This window comes from Nyctereutes procyonoides, unplaced genomic scaffold (genome assembly GCF_905146905.1).
Source record: "Nyctereutes procyonoides isolate TBG_1078 unplaced genomic scaffold, NYPRO_anot_genome, whole genome shotgun sequence".
Taxonomy (NCBI): Eukaryota; Metazoa; Chordata; class Mammalia; order Carnivora; family Canidae; genus Nyctereutes; species Nyctereutes procyonoides.
In genome coordinates this window covers 33,996,221-34,009,733 of record NW_026575121.1, presented here as the reverse complement: position 1 = coordinate 34,009,733, position 13,513 = coordinate 33,996,221, and positions in this window count along the sequence as shown.

Below are 13,513 nucleotides of genomic sequence, written 5' to 3'. Positions count from 1 at the left end.
CAATTCAGAAGCACAATTATCAAGCTACTGATGCCTCTGAAAAAAATAGCATAAAGGATTCAAGAGACTTCATGACTGGAGAATTTAGATCTAATCAGGCCAAATTAAAAATCAATTAAATGAGATGCAGTCCAAACTGGAGGTCCTAACAATGGGGGTTAATGAGGTAGAAGAAAGAATGAGGGACATAGAAGACAAGTTGATGGCAAGGAAGAAAGCTGAGGGAAAAAAAAAGAGAAAAACAATTAAAAGATCATGAGGAAAGTTAAGGGAAATAAATGACAGCCTCAGAAGAAAAAAAAAATCTTTGTTTAATTGAGGTTCCAGAGGGCGCCAAAAGGGATAGAGGACCGGAAAGCATATTTTAACAAGTCATAGCTGAGAAATCCCCTAATTTGGGGAGGGAAACAGGCATCAAGATCCAGGAAGTAGAGAGATTTCCACCCCCCCCTAAATCAATAAAAACCTTTCAACACCTGGACATTTAATAGTGAAACTTGCAAATTCCAAATATAAAGAGAAAATCCTTAAAGCAGCAAGAGACAAGAGATCCCTAACTTATATGGGGTGGAAGATTATCGGCAGATCTCTCCACAGAGACCTGGCAGGCCAGAAAGGGCTGGTAGGATATATTCAGGGTCCTAAATGAAAAGAACATGCAGCCAAGAATACTCTATCCAGAAAGGCTCCCATTCAGAATAGAAGGAAAGATAAAGAGCTTCCAAGATAGGCAGAAACTGAAAGAATATGTGACCACCAAACCAGCTCTGCAAGAAATATTAAGGGGGACTCTGTAAAAGAAAGAGGATGCCAAAAGAAATAATCCACAAAAACAGGGACTGAATAGGTATTATGATGACACTAAATTCATATCTTTCAATACTAACTCTGAACATGAATGGGCTTAATGATCCCATCAAAATTCACAGGGTTTCAGAATGGAAAAAAAAGCAAGAACCATCTATTTGCTGTCTACAAGAGAATCATTTTAGACCCAAGGACACCTACAGCCTGGAAATGGAAGGTTGGAGAACCATTTACCATTCAAATGGTCCTCAAGAAAGCAGGGGTAGCATCCTCACATCAGATAAATTAAAGTTTATCCCAAAAACTATAGTAACAGATGAAGAGGGACACTATATCATACTTAAAGGATCTATCCAACAAAGGGACCTAACAGTCATGAATATTTATGCCCCGAATGTGGAAGCTGCCAAGTATATCAATCAATTAAGAACCAAAGTAAAGATATACTTAGATAATAATACACTAATACTGGGAGACTTGAACATGGCACTTTCTACAAATGACAGATATTCTAAGCACAGCATCTCCAAAGAAAAAGAACTTTAAATGATACACTGGATGAGATGGATTTCACAGATATTTACAGAACTTTACATCCAAACGCAACTGAATACACATTCGTCTCAAGTGCACATGGAACTTTCTCCAGAATACACCAGATGGTCACAAATCAGGTCTCAACTGATTCCAAAAGATTGGGATTGTCCCTGCATATTTTCAGATCATAATGCTTAGAAACTTGAACTCAATCACAAGAAGAAATTTGGAAGGAACTCAAACATGTGGACGTCAAAGACCATCTTGCTAAAAGATGAAAGGGTCAATCAGGAAATTAGAGAAGAATTTAAAAGATTCATGGAAACAAATAAAAATGAAAATACAACCATTCAAAATCTTTGGGATACCGCAAAAGCAGTCCTGAGAGGGAAATACTTTGCAATAAAAGCATCCCTCAAAAAATTGGAAAAAAGTCAAAACACAAGCTAACCTTGCAGCTAAAGGAATTGGAAGAAGAAGAGCAAATAAAACTTACACCAAGCAGAGGAGAGTTGATAAAGATTCGGACAGAACTCAATGAAATAGAGACCAGAAGAACTGTAGAACAGATCAGCAAAACCAGGAGTTGGTTCTTTGAAAGAATTAATAAGATAGATAAACCATTAGCCAGACTTCTTAAAAACAAAAGAGAGAAGACTCAACTTAATAAAATCATGAATGAGAAAAGAGATCACCACCAATACCAAGGAAATACAAATTATTTTAAAAACATACTATGAGCAGCTATAAGCCAATAAATTAGGCAATCTAGAAGAAATGGACGCATTTCTGGAAAACCACAAACTACCAAAACTGGAACAGGAACAAAGAGAAAACCTGAACAGGCTGATAACCAGGGAGGAAATTGAAGCAGTCATCAAAAAACTCCCAAGACACAAAAGTCCAGGGCCAGATGGCTTCACAGAGGAATTCTATCAAACGTTTAAAGAAGAAACAATACCTATTCTACTAAAGCTGTTATGAAAGATAGAAAGATATAGAATACTTCCAAACTTCTTCTATGAGGCCAGCATCACCTTAGTTCTAAAACCAATGACCCCACCACAAAGGAGAATTATAGACCAACATCCCTGATGAACACAGATGCAAAAATCCTCAACAAGATACTAGCCAATAGGCTCCAACAGTACATTGAGGAGATTATTCACCCAACCAAGTGGGATTTATCCCTGGGATGCTTTCAACACTCGTAAAGCAATCAATGTGACGGATCATATCAACAAGAGAAAAAACAAGAACCACGTGATCCTCTCAATAGATGCAGAGAAAGCATTTGACAAAATACAACATCCATTCCTGATCAAAACTCTTCAGAGTGTAGGGGTAGAGGGAACATTCCTCAGCATCTTAAGAGCCATCTACAAAAAGCCCACAGCAAATATCATTCTCAATGGGAAAACACTGGGAGCCTTTCCCCTAAGATCAGGAACATGACAGAGATGCCCACTCTCACCACTGCTATTCAATAGTACTAGAAGTCCTAGCCTCAGCAATCAGGCAACAAAAAGAAAAGGCATTCACATTAGCAAAGAAGTCAAACTCTCCCTCTTCGCTGATGACATGATACTCTACATAGGAAACCCAAAAGCCTCCACCCAAGATTGCTAGAACTCATACAGCAATTTGGCAGTGTGGCAGGATACAAAATCAATGCCCAGAAATCAGTGGCATTTCTATACACTAACAATGAAAGCAAAGAAAGAGAAATTAAGGAATCAATCCCATTTATAATTGCACCAAAAGCATAAGATACCTAGGAATAAACCTAACGAAAGAGGTAAAGAACCTATACCCTAAAAACTACAGAACATTTCTGAAAGAAATTGAGGAAGACACAAAGAGATGGAAAAATACTCCATGCTCATGGATTGGAAGAATTAATATTGTGAAAATGACATTGCTACCAAGGGCAATTTACACTTTAATGTAATCTCTATCAAAATAACATGGACTTGCTTCAGAGAGTTGGAACAAATCATCTTAAGATTCCTGTAGAATCAGAAAAGACCCTGAATAGTCAGGGGAATACTGAAAACATAAGCCAGAGCTGGGGGCATCACAATGCCAGATTTCAAGTTGCACTACAAAGCTGTGATCATCAAGACAGTGTGGTACTGGCACAAAAAAACAGACACATAGATCAATGGAACAGAATAGAGAACCCAGAAATGGGCCCTCAACTCTATGGTCAACTAATATTTGACAAAGCCAGGAAAGACTATCCACTGGAAAAAGGACAGTCTCTTCAATAAATGGTGTTGGGAAAATTGGACATCCACATGCAGAAGAATGAAACTAGACCATTCTCTTATACCATACACAAAGATAAACTCGAAATGGATGAAAGATTTAAATGTGAGACAAGAAACCATCAAAATCCTAGAGAACACAGGCAACACCCTTTTTGAACTTGGCCACAGTAACTTCTTGCAAGATACATCCAAGAAGGCAGGAGAAACAAGAGCAAAAATGAACTATTGGGACATCAAGATAAGAGGCTTTTGCACAGCAAAGGATACAGTCAACAAAACTCAAAGACAACCTACAGGATGGGAGAAGACATTTGCAAATGTATGAGATAAAGGACTAGTATCGAAGATCTATAAAGAACTATTAAACTCAACAGCAAAGAAACAAACAATCCAATCATGAAATGGGCAAAAGACATGAACAGAAATCTCACAGAGGAAGACATAGACATAGCCAACAAGCACATGAGAAAATGCTCTGCATCACTTGCCATCAGCGAAATACAAATCAAAACCACAATGAGATGCCACCTCACACCAGTGAGAATGGGGAAAATTAACAAGGCAGGAAACCACAAATGTTGGAGAGGATGTGGAGAAAGGGGAACCTTCTTGCACTGTTGGTGAAAATGTGAACTGGTGCAGCCACTCTGGAAAACTGTGTGGAGGTTCCTCAAAGAGTTAAAAATAGATCTGCCCTAAGACTCAGCAATTGTACTGCTGGGGATTTATCCCAAAGATACAGATGCAGTGAAACGCCAGGACATCTGCATCCCAATGTTTCTAGCAGCAATATCCACAATAGCCAAACTGTGGAAGGAGCCTGGTGTCCATCGAATGATGAATGGATAAAAGAGATGTGGTCTATGTATACAGTGGAATATTACTCAGCCATTAGAAAGGATGAATATCCACCATTTGCTTCGATGTGGATAGAACTGGAGGGTATTATGCTGAGTGAAGCAAGTCAATTGGAGAAGAACAAACATTATCTGGTCTCATTCATTTGGGGAATATAAAAATAGTGAAAGGGAATAAAGGGGAAAGGAGAGAAAATGAGTGGGAAATATCAGAGAGGATGACAGAACATGAGAGACTTCTAACTCTGGGAAATGAACAAGGGTTAGTGGAAGCGGAAGTGGGTGGGGGGATGCGGTGACAGGGCGATGAACACTGAGGGGGGCACCTGACAGGATGAGCACTGAGCGTTATGCTATATGTTGGCAAATTGAACTCCAATAGAAAAATATACTAAAAAGGCAATATTATATATCCTACAGGCATTTAAAGATGTTTTGAGAAATCTATAGAATACTTCATAGCAATAAATTGGACAACTCAAGGAAATGGACAAATTGCTTGAAAGTCACAAACTGCAAAGCTAACAAAAAATAAAATGATAACATATGTAATCTTGCGTCGGTACATGCAATAAATTCAATTTATAGCTAAACAACTTGAAAAATATTTACAAAGACATTCCTGAATATTCTGTGGCTCTCGAACAAGTTAATGCCAGCAATCACATGTGAAATATTTCATTTCAAGTGGAAATAGTAAGTGGAAATTTGGTCTACAAGGATTGAAGTAAAAGCAATACTAAATTTCTAGACTCTTCTATAGTGATGCAGCACTGGAAGAACTATCATTCTTGAGACAAACATGTATGTAGATAAGATAATTGGTATGATGCTATCATATCTAGATCAAAATAAATCATCAGTAATAACTGGGAATTTTTTTGTATATTTTGTGTATAGCACATCTTCATCAATTCATCTTTTGATGGACACCGAGGCTCCTTCCACAGTTTGGCTATTGTGGACATTGCTGCTATAAACATTGGGGTGCAGGTGTCTCAGCTTTTCACTGCATCTGTATCTTTGGGGTAAATCCCCAGTAGTGCATTTGCTGGATCGTGGGGTAGCTGTATTTTTAACTCTTTTTAAAATATAAATATCTAAAGCTGTAATAGTACCTCTTTCTATCTGTTACTTTATGTATTACATTTTTGAGATACTTTTAATTATAATTTAAATTAAAATCCTTTTATTTCTCTTGCTTCTTAGAAGTATAATCTTAATTTCCAAATATAAAGTTATTCCTAGATATAATGCTGTTGCTTAATTATAGTTTAATTATGTTGAGGTCAAAGAATATATTTTTAAACTAAAAAATATATTGAAACCTGCTTTATAACAGGAATATATTCTAAGTGATGTACTGTGTACTCTCAAATAATGTTTATTTTGCTAATACTTGTGAACTGTCCTATAAATTTCAATTAAGTCAGTTGATAGTGTAGTTCAAAGACATTAAATCTTAAAAAGCTCCCTGGATAATTTTGCTGCATAGCCAATTTTGAAAACCACTAAAGAAAGAAAAAAGAAAGCAAAGACAAAATAGTTTAATTGAAAAGGATTTCAGATTATCACTGTAATGTTTGATAGATATATAATGATAGATATGGAAATCTGAAGCACTGAGAGAAAAATGGAGAAGAAATGTTTTATCAAACAGCTTCAACTTCACCCTCATTTGGTTCAGTGGGGAGCATGAATATACCTCTTATTCTGATTAAAAGTCATGTTTATCATACCCAGTGTTTCCTAGATGCCTGTTCCATATTAGAATATGAAATCTTACATTTAATCAAAACTTCTTATCTTACAATATTTTTATCTATTCATTTAGATGACTGTACTCTAAAATCAGTAACAATTTTGGGGCACTGACAATCCGAGGGTGGATATGGCTCTTCAATGCATTTAATTAGTTGGCCTGTTTCTAATGGCTATTATGTTATTTTCTTCCATTTCACTAACACCTCATAAAATGTGTAAATATAAATTGATACCTTTTTTTGAATACTGATGTTTGTTACCTTCTTGGATATTGAGGTAATTTATGATCTTTAATTCTGTTCATTTTACTGTTTATTTAACTGTTTACTATTACTTATTAATATCTGGTAATAATTAGCAAATTGTCAAAAATAAACACTTTATCACTTATTTACCATGAATTAATTTTGGGAGCAATTTACTTAGCTTTCTGAGCCTGATATTCTTCATCTGTAACATGGAGATAAGAATATACATTATGTAGTATTGTTGTGAGGAGTAAATTAATAAATATTGATAAATATCTTCAGCACTTTGACTTGTGTCAAAGCACACAAGCACAATTCAGTATTTTGCTGTTATCATTGATGCAGCACCTGACAACCAATCTATTAGGCTAGTCATATAATAGACTAACAAAGAAGGTTCTACATATGTAATTTCAACATCAGGAGTGCTTACTCTCTAATTTATTCATAACCATATATCCTTTTTCTGTTCTTAAGACTCATAACAATTTGCTTGCCAATAATAAACTCTCTTTAGATAATCTTCTATTTCAACCTGTCAATGCACATTCTAAAAGTTTGAGATTATGTTTAATCATGTGACATTTTTGCTTTAAAAGAGTGAACTCACAATATTTAGCTTGGTCTAGCTCTTAGGGGTTTTTACAAGCCAGCCCAACATTGTCTTGTCTTATCTTCTAAAGTTCTTTGAATACATCCCATGTTTTAACCATTGCAGAATTTTTAGTTTTTCAAAAATATGCACTTTCCCATATGTCAGTTATTTATATCCATTTCTCAGATTGTTTTCCCTCACTTTTCTGCCTGTGAAAACTCTCATCCTAACAACTACTAATATTCTACTTCCCATTGCTCCTTCATTTAGAATTAATCATTCTTTTATGTATCAATAGCATTATAGAATACTGTCAAGTATGTGAAAAAACACAGTGAATTTCTAAGTCAAAGAAAAACAGTCAATCATGTTGAAAAAGAGTGAATGAAAAGATGACAAGGTCAAAGCCTTCCTCCACACTTTGAAGACCAAATTCATGAAGAGGTTACAAACTGTATTGCCATAGCAATGAAATCCCTCATGATGGTACCAGCACCTGTCATGTGTAAGTCCATTGTTTAAAGAATCTAGGACTTTACCTGAGAAAAATGCCACTTGGAAAAATGAGGTATCAAAAGGCAGACCAAAAATATGACTTACTTGATGCTAACAAAAACAAAAAGTGTTTATTTTTAGTTTTTGTATTAATCTGTCTACAAAAGAAAAATATTATATGTCTCTATTGTTATTATGCTTCCTTTTTTCAAGATTTTATTTATTCATGAGAGAGAGAGAGAGAGAGAGAGTCAGAGACATAGGCAGAGAGAGAGCAGGCTTCATGCAGGGACCCCTATGCGCGACCCGATTCCGGGACTCAAGGACCACGCCCTGGGCAGAAGGCAGGCACCAAACCACTGAGCCAGCCAGGGATCCCATCATTATGCTTCCATAAAGCTCACAGATGTATAGGACCCACCTTTAGGAATTTTGATTCAGAAGTATTGGGATTGAGCTTGGAAATTCATATATTTAACAAGCTCTCTAGATTCTCTTCCTCCTCCTCTTCTTCCTCATCCTATATAATTCACATTCCATAAAGTTCATCCTTTTATCCTGTATAATTCAGTAGTTTTAGTATATTGATAGTTTCACAAATATCATCACTTTATACTTCGGAGCATTTATATTAGTAAAAAAAACACACAACAAAAGCAGCTTTCTGTATCCATTAGCCTCTACTCCCCATTTCTTCCCCCCCCCCACCTCTGCAGTCTTCTAATCACTCTCTCTCTCTATCCCTGTGGCTTTGCTTATTATGACATTTCATATAAACATAATCATATAATATAAAGCCTTTCGTATCTGAATTCTTTCCTTAAGTCCAATGTTTTCAAAGTTCATTTATATTGTAATCTGTACCAATACATCATTTTTTAAATTGCTGAATAATATTGCATTTGTATGGACATTCCACCTTGTGTTTATCCATTTATCAATTAACAGATGTTTGTGGTATTTTCACTTTTTGGCTGTTATGAAAAACGTTGCTAATTTCATTCCATTTTTGTTGGCGGATACTTTTATGATTTCAGTCCTTTTAAGTATATTGGAACTTCTTTTAGGCGTTAGCATATGATCTATCATTTAAAAAGTTGCATGTACACACAAGAAGAATGTGTGTTCTGTTGTTGGGTGGAGTTTTCCATAGATGTCTGTTAGGTTCTGGTGTTATACACACACACACACTCACACACACACATACATATATATGTGTATATATATTACAACTATTACAACATATACACACAAAAACATTTGTGTAAGATTTAAAAAATGGAAAAGAAATTTCACTTATATTAATTCATATTATCCTATTACTAGATCTAATAACACTTGGTTCTAATTGAGTTCACCTATTATGATCACTAAAGAAAAGAGGCAAGAATAAGAATAATTATTTACTTAATTATATATGTTATATATGATATTTAAATATAATTTAAATATAATGTTGGATTTCAACAATAAAAAAACATAGTTTTAGGGCTAAGATTAAACTCCGAATCTTATTTACATACATGAAAGAAAAAGATTAAAATAATTTTAGATTAGTTTTCCAGTGATTTCATTTAACTCACTTCCAAGTTTCATGTATATGTTATAAAGAATAAGAATGAAGTTGGCAAATATCTAAAACTCAAGATATAATAAATGAATACAGATAAAATATTGTGAATTACTGTATGTGTCATTTAAAAAAACATTTTTGCATACATTCTCTGAATGCATATACTGTGAGGTTTTCATCCTTGAGGATATTCCTTTAATAGTGACATAAATATAGAATGCCTAAAATTGGGAAGTCTAAAAACTGAGGAACCAAACAACCAAATTGTGACAAACAACGTAACTTCTATTTCTAGGAAAATCCAATTTTTCTTTGCTTTGTATTTCTGGTTATGTATCCACTTAACAATTTTGAATTAGAAATGAGAGTCTGCACATACAAGAAATTGAATGAAAATTGATAATTTTGGAATTATAAATATAAGCTATAGGAATTAGACAAAAATAATATTATAAATGTTAAATGTAACAATATTCAATATTAATATCCATTAATATAAATATTACTCTTAATCAGACAATGTTTTTTACAAGCTCTCAATCCAGCTAAGAAAATATCATATTTAATAGTGCAATAGATTAATACAGTAAGCATAATTGTCAGAAAATAAGTTGGACAAATAATGTATGTAATAAGTGACATTTCTGGAATTGAAACCTGGGTCCGTCTCACTTAAGTGTCCTACTTTAAAGTAGGATACTAGGGATCCCTGGGTGGCTCAGTGGTTTAGTACCTGCCTCTGGCCTGGGGCGTGATCCTGGAGACCCAGGATTGAGTCCCATGTCGGGTTCCCTACATGGAGCCTACTTCTCCCTCTGCCTGTCTCTCTGCCTCTCTCTCCCTCTCCTGTGTATCTCATGAATGAATAAATAAGATTAAAAATAAATAAATAAAATAGGATACTTAAGTCATGATGTATTCAAATCTAAATTTCAAGTAACTGTAATATTTACGTAAAGCCATCACTTCAACTGAATCATGCACAAATTGTAATTTTTAGCAGATATGTATTGGAAATTTCAGAAGTTCTATTTTATGTTTTGTAATAAAATAAAGTATTTGGGAATATACATTTAACTTAGTTGTTCAATAATAATTTAAAAATAGTTTTGTATAAATAGTGCAGAGGACATCTTTTAGCATTTTGTCCTAAGTGTTCCATTCAGGCTATTACCATGTAATCTTTTAAATACAGACTTCTGATTTTTATGCATTTCATAGACTTTGATTGTATTATACTTTTAATATATTTTGTCATTATTCAGCTCAGTGATTGTTCTCTTATAATAGCATAAACAACAGCAATAAACACTAACACACACATGCCAGGTGTAGACAGATATTTTTATTTGCTGCTACATATGAAGCATATTATTTGAATATTTATGTAGTGGATTTTGCTTCTTTTGTGTACAAAAATCAATGAAATGTGAAAAAATCTAATGTCAGATTTGTTGTAACAATTTTTTTATGAGTAAAGTTCATCCAGAATTAGCCATGTCACTTCACATGAATGAATAGTATAGACTGTTAAATAATGGAAAACCTCAGAAAACAAATTACATTCATCGTTCAAAAAATATACTAAACTATTTTACTTTATTGTTTATTGCTTAAATCATTGTAGTGTAGCACATCATGGCAATTTAACTATTTGACATAAATGCTAATAAAACTTTTAAAAATTCATTTCTTCTAAAATATCCTTAAAAAACTGATTAAAGGTATTTCTTCAACTCTCTGCTTGCTATATATACTAGAAGAGAAAATTGAAATTCTTAGAATTTGCCTTGAAGATTTGTGCAGTAATAAAAAAAGAATCATGGAATATTAGAGCTTAAATATATACTTAAGAAGATCATCCATTCAGCTTTTCCTAAACTTTGTTGAGTTTCAAGCATCCTTCTGTTATTTGTTGGTAAGGGGGTATCTTCATAAAATACTTCTGATTTTTATCAATTTAGTAGTAGAATTGAAAAAGTAGGACTTAGACCCAAAGTATTCGTTGAGCTAAAACTCACAAATAGCCTTGACTTCCCTGAAAAAGAGCTAAAATGTGTCTAGGCACCAGGCAGAGGAAAACACAATCCTCTTAGAAGAAAAAACTGTTCTTTTGTTAGTGTCTCCGAATCCCCACAGATTAAATTAAATCAGATATAGATTTACATTAAAATTATCAAAACAAATTAGATAAGCCAGTTAGAGTAGATACCAACAGAAATTATATATAATTTCTATATAACTATAGAGAATAAAATGAGTCTGGGTGTTATATGTAAGTGATGAATCACTAAATTCTACACCTGAAACTAATATTATACTGTATGTTAACTAACTGAAATTTAAATAAAAACTTGAAAAAGAAAAAATAAAACAATAGAGGTTCTTTTGAAAAGAAAAATTGATTTTTTTTAAAAAATGAATAAGCGTCAAAGAACAATGCAGCATGGGAAATGACCAGGACACTTGATAGAACAAAACAGAACTTGTAAAAATACAAAAAATGTATTTGATAAAATTCTACTTCTCATTCATGTAACCATGATAACTAAGTAATCTTTATCTGGAACATGGTAAAGCCTAGAGGCAAAATATCAAACTATAATTATTTTAAAATATTAAAAATTCTGGACAGACATGTAGTAAATCATGACTATTCACATTCCATTAGCTAAAGCAAGTTGCCTAGTCATAGTCAGCGTAAGTCCACATTTAGTTTTAGTTGTTTTATGTTATTTTTATTTTAAGTAAAATAACTCTCAATAAAATGAACAAATTCCCCAATTCTGTTTAGTTTGGTTTTGTTTTTAAATTTCAAGTATGTGCTCTATTCTGGACTCCATTAATCATAACACATCTCTCTTTATGACAATACCACATTGTCTTGAATACAATAGCACTATAGTAAGCCTTTAAGTCAGTTAGCATAAAGTGTTTTTTACCTTCTTCCTCAAAATTATTTTGTCTATTTTAAGCCCTTTGCAATTTCATTTAAATTGTTGAATTTCTTCAAAAATGTCTGATTAGGATTAGGAAAATTTAATTAGGATTACTTTAATTCTCTATGTCACTTTTAGGAAAATTAATGCCTTACCAAAATTTGGTCTTCTCATCCATGAATATGATAGAAATTTCTACCTAGGTACTTTCTTTAGTTTCTTTCAGTAATGGTTTTTAGTTTTCAGTATGGGGGTCTTATATGTGTTTTGTTAAGTTTATTCCTAAGTGTTTCATAGGTTTGGTGCTGTTGTAAATGGTATTCTAAGTTCAACTTCCAATTGTTTTTAATATACAGAGATACAATACATCTTTGTATATTGAGCTTGTATCTGTCAACTACTCTAAATTTATTATTTGTTTAGTAGTGTTTCTGTGGAGTCCTTGGATAATCTACATAGACTATCATGTTATCTGAGAAAAACAAACCAACATACTTTCACTTATTCTTTTCCATCCTCTGTGTAGTTTGTTTCTCTTGTCACAGAGGCGTAGCTGTGACTGCTAAAACAATGTTGAAAAACAGTAGATAAGAATGAATATCTTTTTTCTGATCTTAGAGGGAAAGCATTTGGTCTCTGACTATTAAGTATGACCTAAGGTCTAAGATCTGCAAAGATGGTTTGTATCAGGATGTAGAATCTTTCTTTTACTCCCAGGGATTTTTAAATAGTATTTTCATTATGAATGAGTACGGATTTTATCAAATCATTTTTCTATGATTATTGTATGATTTTATTTTTAATTTGTTTTATGATGAACTTTATGAATTTTTAAATATTTGGTCAGTCTTACAACCATGCATCACCCATTTTTATAGAATCCTGCCCTTGCTTCATTTCTTTTAAATTGCTGTTTTTCATGTACTATATATTATTTTTGAATTTCCTTTGAAATCATTTTTTCAATATTAATTTTATTTTACTTTAGTTAAGTTTTAGACAGAGAAAGCGTTTACAAGTGGGAGGGGAGAGGCAGAGGGACTGGGAGTGAGTGAATCTTAAGCAGGCTCTATGCTCAGCATAGAGCTTGACACAGGACTGGATTTCATGACCCTGAGATCATGATCTGAGCCAAAATCAAGAGTTGGATGCTCAACCAACTGAGCCACCCCTATTTTTTTAATTTATACTTTATTCATTTTTAAAGATATTATTGTTGGTATAAGTGGCCTGAAACAAGGTAATCTGCTATAACTGGAAACAGTTCTCTCCAACTTATAGTTCTTTCTATTGGAGAAAACTCTTGTCTCTCCATTCCCCAAGTAACTATTGCATTGCTGTATTTAGGATGCCATATTTCTGATCATCTAATAGACCACAAGTTTATTTGTAATTTACTCTTCGTTCTTACTGCCAGAATGACTA